The following is a 10,030-nucleotide window of genomic DNA, read 5'->3' as shown; positions in this document are numbered from 1 at the left end:
TTAAACAAATATGTTGCGTGGAACAAGCAATGGGATGTGAAGACACCTTGGTTTCATCAGTAAATCAAACTACTAGGATTTCCTTGTTTAAACAGCTTCTATAGCGTCACTCCTTATCTTCAGGGAGAGGTAGAAAGAAAAATCGTAATAAAGTGTTTCTTTTGAGCTTAAGATGAACATATCAACTAGAAAGGAGAAGTTAATGCCTGTGTACATCTAGGATACAAGATTTCAAATCCAACTGAAGAAGACAGGCGCCAGGTGATGCTTCTGTCATCATACTTAACTGCACCACTCAACCACTCTTTCCTTTAACAATGGCTAATTCTGTATAAAAAATATAATTTGGAACTACTAAAGACAACTGGAGAAACTAAGTCTCAAATAACTTCAATTAGCCGCACAGTTACAAGTTTGAACGTCTGAAACAATTCGTGAATGTCATACATGTTCCATAAAGCTCCTTCATTGCCTTTCCATTTTTTTTTCCTAGTATGTGCTTTAGGCCAGCCTTTCATTTAATAAGGTGTTATAAACCATCAAAACAAAATTTGTGAGTCTTAGATGAATTGTATGCAGATAATGATAGATATCTTCACATCTTAATATAGATATTTCAGAAAGACAAATTTAATGTAGACAAGAGTCAAGTTGCACACGTGTTTTCATCAGTACAATTTGACCATTGTTCACATAGTTACAGGGATGGACAGAATTCGGACCTTGATTCATTGGCTGATGTTCCTCGAAAGTCATTGGATAGGTCACCTAAATCTGAAAAGAGATAGCTCTCTCTTTTTAATGAATTTAGGGTAACGGCCTAAATTGTCTCTAAATAATGGACAGAGATCTAGATTAATCCAAGTCCTTATAGCATAATGACTTTTGCATCCTACTTTATCATATTTATTTTTTAAGAGAAAAATCTGTGTTTATTGCTTCAACTTCCAAGGAAAAAACACTGCGAATTACCTCCCAAAATGAGAGAAGAAATCTGTCCTGCTCCCATTTAGTGCTTTATTCTCTAATCCTTGCTCATGTGAAACTCCAACTGTTTTCCGACATTTAAATCTTGAGATAATTTCAACCTTCATGAAGCTAGACTATTCGAGGCTATCAGTGAATTTGGACCAGTGGGAGTTTTGTCTTTATAAGGATTTCGCAGTGAGTTCCTTAATTAATTTCTAATGAGTTGCACTGTGGTTTTGCCGAGTACACGTGTGTTAATTTTCTTCTGTAATTGTGAATTTTCTTGGTTCACAGCACAACTGTCATGTCCCTTTGATATATAATAGATATATAAAGTCATAAAGGCAAGCCTGGAGCTCTCTGGTTTAACTGTATTTAGGTATGCAAACAAATTGGTTGTCCTAATATTCATTATGACACTTGCATCAGATATGTAATCTGAAGCCTAAAAAGTAAAACAAAATTCTCTTACAGGCTTTTCAAACTACATTCCAAACTTCATCAAAGCATTGCCCTAAGGAACTAATCATTTTCAGAGTTATGATCGAGTGAGTTATAATGACTATGTTCACAATGGAAGTCATATCAGAATAAAAACCCATTCTGCTCTCAAGAAGATGCCAAAAAAAAACCCCCAACCCAACCAAAAACCCTAGGTCTTTGTCTCATTTCAAAGCACAACTCACAAATAATTCTTTGGCAATTTCTCACTACCTAACTTCACCATTCTTATCTTATACTCTGCTCTGACAGGACAGTGGCTGTCTTATGAGTTTTTTGTACTATGAATTCATTTCTCTTCTGAATCTTTAAACAGCCTGTTGACTGTAATTTGACACTATACTCTATAGGGGACAGAGCAGTCTTGTCTCTTCCCTTCCTTCCAAATATATGCCTTCTCTAGTGCAAAATAAAAGAAACATAATTTGTTTCCAATCAAATATCTTTACTCACTAGAAATCAGGTTCCAACCCCCATACTGTTGTTCATGGTGAATAGAAAGTACATCAAGCAGTGATACTGGTGTCATTTAGGCCATCCAGAACTTTACTCATTGTCCTTGAGTAACAGAATTTGGCCATTTGTGATTATTTGCAAGGCCAGCAGTCAAAAAATTCTAAATCTGCCTGGGGGTGCTATATTAAAACAAATACAAAAAAACAACCCTGCCGTTGAGACTAGTATCTTAAGACTCAGCAATGGGTTTGTGAGTTGTAGCAGTTCTGTAGTTTTGGCACTTACTACTACTATAAACCTGTGCGAAAAGGAAAGTGGTTCCAGTCTTTGGCTGGTAAATTATACTAACACAGAAGACTAAAAATAACCCCAGCCATTCCTGTTGGTTGTAAGTCATTTTATCCCTGATATGCTAAAAAAACATGATTATTTTCACATTTCACTCATATAACAGATGAGATGTGAAATGAGTGTCATGGATGATAAACACAACAATGGCTGCTAAGTCTTATGCTATGTAAACAAAAACTTCTCTGCTCACTGCTACACAAAATTAACAATAAAAATTACTGTGGAATCTAGGTATAAAAACAAGCACAACTTCAGAGAGAGAAGGGTCATTACAGAGGAAATGAGTTGGTCACAGCAGCTCTCCTGGCCAGCTGCAGCTGAGGGAAGTTACCCATTGACTTTGACGGGAAATCCAGCCTGTGCATAAAATATTGCCTCAAATACTCTTATTCCTACCCATTTCTAGAGATGATGAGACTAGCAACAGCACTATACAAATGAAACAATATTTAGGTTTGGTTTTAGTGGAACAAAAAGAGGAAACAAGAAAGCACAGAGCTCAGAGTGTTGTGCAATGCACCTTCACATAGGCCATTTTACAGTGACTTGTGTGACACGAGTGGTCTCTGACAAAGAAAGGACTTTCATCCAGAACTGAGGGAAGGGCCCTCACTAAAATGCCACCTACTGCTCTATGCTCTTAACTTTCTGAAAAGTCTCTCAGAAATGCATTAGTCACGCTGTACTCCTGCATGACTATAATACAGATTGACTAGCACACTTGGAAGAAAAAAAAGAACAGAACAATCGCAACAACAGGAGAGTGCTTTGTTAACTGGGACTTCCCCTCCCAAACCTCCCTGCTATAATAAAGAGCATCTGCTATGAACAAGAACTAACTTGTTACTAACCAAATTCCAGTATTGATGTATGCATGATTAATACATTCCCTCAATCATGGTATTATCCCTTTAAATGGAGCAGAAATAACAACTCAAAATGCTCAGGTATGCTCCACAACAGGTGGATATTGTTTCACTCACTAAAAGCAATGCAGCACTGCATTATAGGTTCATCTGGGCTTGACTCTTCCTTAACTATTGCTACTGAACAGGTGAATTAAATAGGGCACTCCTCAGATTATCATCAGAATCAACTGATGCTACATGCCTCCAGGTATTATGTGCTGGGTTCTGCAGATAACTTATGTTCAGTGTTGAGTTTGCAGAAGACACAGCTAGTTTACCACAACTTCTGTAGTTTTTTGATAACTGCGCTGTCACCTACTAGCATGCTGCTGCAGGAGGAAGGGTAGAGTAGCCTGACTGCTGTATGATTGTCTTCTAAGGAGTGCTCTGTGGTGGCCATTCTGAGATTCAAAACCAAATTCTTTCCTTTTCCATTGCAAAAATGCTGTGGGCCAGCATGTGATGACATACACTTCATAATTTCATGCTACTAAACTTTCTCCTTGTACGGAAGGGCTCCCTACAGGTTCTTTAACCTCATTAGACTTAGATTTCCATATTCCAGAATTGAACCAGTAAGAGTATGGAAGTAGCTTACTCCTAAACAAACAAACAAACAAACCCCACAGCCTTTGCTTTTTCCCTGCAAATCAGACAGCACAGTGATGCATCACTGTAGATACAGATACGTGCAATGATTTAGGAACTATAGAACCCAAACAGGACAGAGACACTTTCTATAAGACACAGAAAGAATGAAAAAGAGTTATCAGAAAGAAGGGAAAACAAAAAGTAAAATGTTCTGCTCAAGAAATGGGTATTTACCAGCTCTTCAAACTTCCAGCAATTTCTAAACTCTGCCTGCAATTTGAGAGACTGTACCTTTTATGGAAACAGCTCTGCAGAGTGAAAGATCTCGTGTTTTTACCCCTACCATATGCAGAATTCTCATCATTCATAAACAGGAAGTAAGTCAACAGACAGTGAGTGCAGCACAGGGGGCAGATATTATATGTGTGTGTATATTTTCTATATATGTACAGACAGTACATATATATACGTAGATGTACTAGTATAGAACTTTTGAAGAGCTTTCCGCTTGATTATGAAGCAGCAAAGTGTTGAAGCAGGTGCTTTTTAAAAAGTTTTCATTGAAGTACCCTGCAACCAGAGAATAGTTCCCTTTTAACAGGGTAGAAAGAGATATTGGGTGAAGTAATGAATGGATACCATTGTCGGTTTGTGAGGTGGAGATCAGGAGGCTGGTGTCAGATTTTTTGTCTGCTTGGTATAATAGTTTTCTACGTTATATAAATGCAAAGGAAGAAGTGCCTTTTTATACTCGTTGAATTAGCTTCAGGTTTTCTGGGATGAGAAAAAATTGCTTTCTTAGATGTGCTGCCTAGATTTGGTGGCTTGTGCCATCTTAGAACTTAAAGTATGAATTTTTTTCTGAAAAATGCACTTTCTAGGCAGCTTAACAAAGGGGATCAGTTTCCTCTGCAACATTTACAGAATAACCATGAAATCCTCCAAACTCTCCCAGGAAAATTCTGGGAGATATCTTCCTTTTCAATATGTTCTTCTTTCTCTCTACTTCTAACTTTTTAAACAAACACAATTTACTTGCAAGCAGGAATCTACTTGTAGTATGCTGAACCTGCTGAACCTGAGTTTTACAACAATACGCAGTTATGATAGGTGGATAGATTATGTAAGTAGAGCCAGATATATTTCAATACAGCCATTTTTCAGTGTTCTAATGAAAGAGCTTTTGAAGTCGTGAAAAACTGGTGTCTGATGGGATCTCTCCTCAGTAGCAGCAGTGTTTAGTTAAGCTTGTTAACACTGTTCATGGTAAACATTTTATTTCCTTTTCGTCTTTAATTTTTTTGTGGTTAGTCAGTACCCATGAAAGGACTCAGAACATGCACCCTGGAAAGACGACTTCTCTCCTTCTAGTAAGTGAAGTGCAGACATTGACCATGGTGTATTTTGTGCCTTAGCACAGACCCCAAGGATCCCTGGTATGAGCAAAAAGGCAAGCCAAGTCTCACAGACTTCTAAAATTTAACATCTCCTCTGAGGCAGTCAGCGACTGCACGAATAAGTCACAGTTGTCCCTTCCTTACCATGCCCACTTCTGTACTCAGCAGATGATGAGCACCAAGAAAAAATAGCTGTGGGATTTCCAAAAGGATCTAAGCACTCTACAAACACACAACCAAGTACTTCAATGCAACTTGAAATCTCTTCAGAGTTTTTGACACTTCCTTTTTGGGATTTCAAAACTTTTGTATCCAGTGGTATCGCTAATATACACAAACAACAAATGACATAGGTGGCACAAGAAACATGTTGAAATGGCCATTTTCTCCTTCTCCCAAGAAGCAGAACCAATTACTTGTGTCAACAATGTGAAGCAGTTTGGAAAGAGGTAATTGCTCAAACAAGCAAGAATTCTTTTGGTACTAAGTGGATTCTTGTGAATTGTAGAGCTGACTAAAATATGTATTGTTGCCTTTACTTACATGAGAGCTCTGTAAGGCTGAGAGTTAAAAACTGGGTGATCTAAATCAGTTTTTTCAGTGCACACTAAGTCATTTATAAGAAGCTGAGACATTCACACTTCCATTGACGTCAGTAGGACTGGAGTATGTAGCCCTTTAAAAAAAAATCAGGACACTGCTCTGGCGTCTGCATAAGTGTTTGTCACAACATTTGGGCCCTATTAAGCCCACACAGACTACTTAGAGGTAAGAGGCTCTGTATCCTATTAAGCAGTCCTTCGAGCCATGCAATTTTACATTACTTCCCTGTCATTTGTTCAGGCCCCTGAAACCGAGCTGAATAGCAGAATCCAAATATATACAGCAGCCATTATTGGCCAATATAATACAACAATCCCTCTGTTTAACTGCGAATTGATTCTAGAACTGAATGATTTGTTTCACTACAATATAATAAACCAGTGTAAATCCACATATGTTTCAACAGAACAGGGCACTCCTCAAAAGGCACGGCCAGTTCTGAAAGCCTAGTCACACCTTTGTTTATCAGATCTCAATTTATCATCCTTCCAGACACTCCTGCTTTCCCGTGTTTTCCCAGGGAGGGGTGGGATGGTTGATGGGTTGCTAGACAGATGATAAGGTGTAGCTGATCTGAGAGTTTGAATACTTTGTTTAAAGAAAATCTATTCAGTTTTGCAGTGACATCTGTCACCTGACTGCTGCTGGCACATCGCGTGTGAAACAGCTGGAATTTTCAAAGCTCTTATTTATCTAAAATAAATAGGCGAACATATCCAAAACATATTTCATATGTACCCTGAGTATATTTAGATAAAGTACCCTGAATATATTTAGATAAAATACCTTGATCCAAATGATTTTTGGTAGGGAAAAACCAGCTGGCAAGCACTACATTCCTTCTTTTGCTGGCAGCCATGACTTACTCTACAGCACTAGTGAAAGGAAGGCTCAAACAATCATTTTACAAAACCATATGGTCTTCATACTATCAGAAGAAAGTTTGACATAATTTTTTAAAATATTAACTGCTTTGGTTAACATTAAATTGAAAGTAGAGTAGTATGCTTGCCTTCACATGAGACTGAGAGAAGTACTGATATGTCTGCAATCAAGCACGTAACGTTTTTAAGTCAGTTCTAAGTATTTAGGGAAAGGATGCATTGTAAAAAAAACAACAGAAAACTTGCAGATCAAAATTATTGATCAAATACAGTGCCATCTATAATGCCATATCATGTATCCATTCTCAGATACACATGGTTCCTGGAAGATGTCTTAGTGCTTATTAAACTTGCCTGGGCCAAGAGCCTCTGCAGCACCTGTAATTCAAATCTTATAGGGAAGACTTGATTATCTGGTCGCACAAACTGCTGCTTATTTTTCTCTTTCCTAAAATTTGCCAAGTCAATGACTTACAGAAGTTAAACTTCTATTTAAATACTTTTTTTTTCCATTTTGAAAGCAACTAATGCTAGCAGCTTGAATTTATCTCAGCAGGTGTTAACTGTAAAACCAAGGGGCAGTGCTTAAATACCTTCACTTTAACTGTTTCACTATTGATTGTTTCCGCAGCCACACTAAACCAGTGATTATCAAAACCTTACACTATTATTTTATGTAAGTAGAGATATTAAGATAAGAGTTAATACCACTCAGTTTTACTGTATCAAGATATGATCAGGTACATCCTTTGAAATGAACATTCTATCTGTACCTCCCCAACAGAGGAGAGGGGGAAGCGTATCCTCTCCCAGGTACGGCTTTTGCCTGTCACCTGCGTGTCAAACATGGAAACTGATTGCTCCAATCTTTGTACAGCGAAAGACTCCTCTAACGAGCTGTCAAAGCCTGCAGCTTCTTCCCCTTCCTTTTCTGCCACAATAGTTTGCATTTCATATTTTCCATTTTAAAATCTGCAGGACCCAAACAAGCTGGGCATTTCTTCAATTCTGCAAACAAATATACCATGCTATCCAACTTGAAAAATAGGAGACAAAGCCATGTTATCTATAATGGGCATTGATAGTCTTGCGAAGACAATTTACGGGAGCAGCACAGCACAATCCTGGGACACATGCAGAATCCAACTGTTATACGAAATATGGATCCTGTCCTTCCTTCCTTCTGAGGGTACTTGAGAAAGGTATTACCCTTCCTTCTCCGACACCACAGTCATTCATCCTCTGTGTTCACACATCAAGAAACACTGCCCTATCTTATCCAAGAGTGGAGAAGGAAAGCTTAATTTTTAGCACATAGGAAAAGGAACAACTTTAAATGAAACAGCCTGCAGTGACCTAATTCAAGAAAGCTTTGTCAGGTGATAATCTTTCTCACCCTTTATATGTCATTCCCTGAAGCACATAAGTGTTCGAAATAGTTTAAAAACATTCAGAAATGTGAGAGAAGTAGCTGTCCACCTGTGCAGCTCTGACAAAGATTAGAATTCCCAATATAGTCGCTGGTTGCAAAAGTGCTCTTAAGCTGCTGTTTCACTGGGTTTACCTCTGAGTGCCACCAACCAAATTAACTGTGATGGCTGCAGTAAGCTGTTTAAAGAGATGAAAGACCTACCAAAAGAACTTTCTGTTACAGCTTATGAAGCTGAATACTGTTAAGCACATAAACACCCACTGCACGGAAAATCTTGACTTTTATTCTTTCTAATGTTCCTCACTAGAGGGTCAAGAGTACTTAAGTGTTCTTGTTAAGTCTTACACAACCCCAAAATCCCTCTTCCCATCATATAACTGGGATTTTTTTCCCTTGGAAAAAAAACCCAAAACATTTATTTTCATTGTCTCTCTTTAAAAAAAAAAAAATAAATAAAATTAAAGGTAATACAAGCCGTAAACAATGATTTAATGGAATATATTATTATAGTATGATGGTCGTGTCAAGCTGCAAGGTCTTCCCCATGGTATAGTTAAAAACAGAAAAAGCAGTCAGAAGACTGTTCCAAAACAGGAAACTGCAAACCAGGCACTTTTAGCCTATTAGATCCTTGTGAATATGAAAATAAATATCAGGCTGTGGGTGTCTGTGGAAAGGATCACTGTGCCACAGAAAAAAAGGTAACAGAGCAACTACTGAGATTACATAGGAGGCCCCTCACATGCAACCAATTTCCTGTAACTATAGTAATACAAGAAGACAAGGGAAGGTAGCAGACAGCATCGTCGTGCACCGATATGGACGGTCTCAGCTCTTTACCAGGCTCTGGAGCAGATGCCTGAGGACTAAAGTTTTGCGAGCTCTCTGCAACTTTACAGATCTCCGCAAGGGCCACTCACAGAGGATCTATAACAGGCTTTCTCTCAGTTCACATTAGCCCATTTATTTTACTTCCTCGTAAAAATAACTGCCTTCAGTATTAGCCGAGGAAAGTAACGCAAACAAAACGTGCTGAAAAGATTACTATTTTACCGAAGCATACAAATGCCTAGGAAGTCTTATTAAAAGTTATGAAATCTGTCTCCTCCCTCCATTTTCTCATTAACACATCAGAAAGTCATAAAAAGTGTTTAAATATTTGATACCAAAATATCTGTTCTTAATTTGTACAGGTCAGGCTAGGTAGAAAGAAGGAAAACAAAGCCTCAGACTGCTGTTGGATCCTGCAGTCCTGGCTAAATGAGTACAAGATAACACTGCCACTAAAGAGTACCCATCCTGGCACAGCTACATAGAGAGCACAGTGCTAGCAAATCCTAGAGGTCCTTCTAAACTAGGTTTGAGAACCTTCCTGACAGGAAGATTTAATTAGTAGTATTAATAATATCAGAGGTCTTTGCCTTTGAAAGTATTCCAGTTCTCCTAAATAAATACGTAGCATAAGGTTCCTCAGGATTTCCAAGCAGAGGAAATAATGTTTTCATGTCTTTTTTGCATTAGTAACCATCTATGTATCCATTGGATGAGAAAAAAGTGGGGAGTTTTCCTGAAAGAGAAATATTTTGGGTTTGGTTTTTTTTTTTTTTACAGAGTTTTGAGCACTTATACTCCCAATGAGAAAGATGTGGAAAATGGGTAGTAGGATTTTGTGCAATCATTCTATCTAATGATAATATCTTATCATCCAGTCAATCAAATGACTACTAAGTTTCACTTTCATAATCCAACAATGAAGAAAACATTTCATCTTCTCACCACTCTGGCATCTGACATCCTGATATATTCTCTATTTTTTTCTCTCCAGTTTTAGCTTTTAAGGCTGGCAGTGCTAGATTAATTCACATTTAAAAGTGGTTCTCTGTAGACTTCACAAAGTGCAGATTTTTTTTCAGCTCAGCACAAATTTCTATCAACTGA

Source organism: Gymnogyps californianus, chromosome 10 (genome assembly GCF_018139145.2).
Source record: "Gymnogyps californianus isolate 813 chromosome 10, ASM1813914v2, whole genome shotgun sequence".
In the NCBI taxonomy this organism is placed as follows: Eukaryota; Metazoa; Chordata; class Aves; order Accipitriformes; family Cathartidae; genus Gymnogyps; species Gymnogyps californianus.
This window is presented reverse-complemented; position numbering follows the sequence as displayed.